Consider the following 2,362-nt stretch of genomic DNA (forward strand, 5'->3'; position numbering starts at 1 on the left):
TTTTTATCTTCAAGGAGATGAATACTTTAGTAGAGAGTCATTGAACAAATATAGCAATGTCAACACTATTTTTCAGAATTTATCACAGATTATTTTCATAAAATTGATGAATCTAGGTGAGCTACACATCACTAGTCTGTGTCACAAGGATGGTCTAAATCAGCATTCCCAACACTTTTAGGACTAGAGACTCCTATGAGAATCTAATGCCTGATGATCTGAGGTGGAGCTGAGGGGGTGATGCTAGCGCTGGGGAGGGGCTGAAAATACAAGTGAGGCTTTGCTCTTTTGCCCTCCACTCACCTCCTGCCGTGCGGCCTGGGGTTTGGGCAAGCCTGGTTTAAATTATTTTGTTCATCTCAAAAAATGAAGAATCTAGATGAGTGCCTGGCACATAGGAAACAATCAAAAATTATTTGTTGAGAAAAAAAATTAAATGAATAAAACATAAACAAAGAAAATAGATATTAAAACATTAAGATATATTTTGAAATAAAATGAAAGCAAAAAGACAATGTCTCAAAATTCGTGCCAATCCTCTAACCAGTAGTTAAATATAAATGTATACCACTAAAAATTTATATTAAAAAAAGTTTTCAAATGAATGACTACAGCTTCCTCTTTAAGACCCTAAGTAAGAGTAAATTAGACACAAAGGAAAAGATATTACAAAGATTGTAGTGGAAATCAATAAAATAAAAAAAGAGAGAGAAAAAACAAAAGAAAAGATACATTAAACCAAAATCTCATTATCTTACATTTATAAAGATCAAGGGAAACCAATAACTTGTTAACCTGACTGACCAGAACAGAGAAAAGACATAAATTAACAGTATTAGGAAAGAGAGAGGTTACATCATCACAAATTCTCCAAATAGTAAATGTATAATAATGAAATTATTATACATTAATGACATGAATTTACTGAATTTCATGTCAATAAATTCAACAACTTAAAATGGGCAAAATGTTTAAATACACAAACTATCAAAGCTCACCTAATAAGAAATATATAACACAGATAGCCTCTATCTCTTCCAAGAATTTAATTCTTAATTAAAAAATATCCCACATAGAGATGGTTGTGTGGGTTAATTTTAACAACATTTAAGAAGAAAATATAAATTCTACACAAAGTCTTCCAGAAATTGAAAAGGAACTAACACTCTCAATTTATTCTGTGAATTTAACATTTACTTTATTCCCAAACAACAACAACAAAATATGTTGTAGAAATATCAAAGCCATCAGTATATTAAAAAGATATAACATCATGACCAAATGGGATTTATCCTAGGAATACAAGCCACTGAAAAAACTGGAGTTATAAAATTTTTTTATCCTTCTTTTAGATCTCTTTTTCTTACCTCTAAATTGAGTAATTGGGTGTATTTTAAATATATTTTCCTGGTTTAGTATCTCCTTACATTTTAAATTACTTTAATAGTAGACTTTTTAAATTTTTATTATTTAATCATAGGTTGACTTCTAGATAGGAACCTCAACATGCATGTATAGGATTGTAGTGGCTTTCATTAGTGCATGACAAATATAAAACAATCAAAAGAAGCTGCTATAAAAATCTCAAGACATTAATGTATTCATTTTTTAAAATTTATCAGAGTGACTTTGGTTAATAAAATTATACAGGTTTCAGGTATACATATCAATAATACATCATATGGACATTGTAATGTGTTCAATTTTTTAAAAAATACCATGTTCTGAAGTTAATTCTTATTCTACATTGTCAAAGTGTTATTCCATTTATGAGAGCATAATAATTGTAAAGGAAACATTTGTATTTTCTTGCTTAAAAAGTTAAACATTTATAACCATATATCTATTTCCAGGATCATCTTTTATAATTTAGTGATCCATAAAACTCAAAATGTGGAAATTTGCACTAGATTTAATAACATAAATACATTCCACAAGCCAGGTCAAAGCAATTGAGAAATTCTATCTAAATGAACTCAAACATTAGTTGTGTTACCCAGGGCTAACTTTCACCAATTTCTGGTTATTCTCAAACTTAGGATACAAAGAGTGATGTGATTTCATGCTATGAAGTTATATGTGGCCAAATTAGTGCTAATACTATGTAATGAGTAGTAGTTAAGGGTGGCATGTGACTTTTTATGACATATATACAAATAATGATTATTAATTTTCAACTTCCAGTTCTCTCTGTCCCAGCTTTAGTGAATCCTGAATTATGGTGTTAAGATGGTGGCAACTCAAGATGATATTAAGGATTACATAGAGAGAAACAGACCCCCTAATCCACAAAGAACACATAGCATGAGAGAATATTAAAGTGTCTTAACATATTGAGATTCTGGAGCTGTTTGATGCTGTA

This window comes from Rousettus aegyptiacus, unplaced genomic scaffold (genome assembly GCF_014176215.1).
Source record: "Rousettus aegyptiacus isolate mRouAeg1 unplaced genomic scaffold, mRouAeg1.p scaffold_m13_p_7, whole genome shotgun sequence".
Classification (NCBI taxonomy): Eukaryota; Metazoa; Chordata; class Mammalia; order Chiroptera; family Pteropodidae; genus Rousettus; species Rousettus aegyptiacus.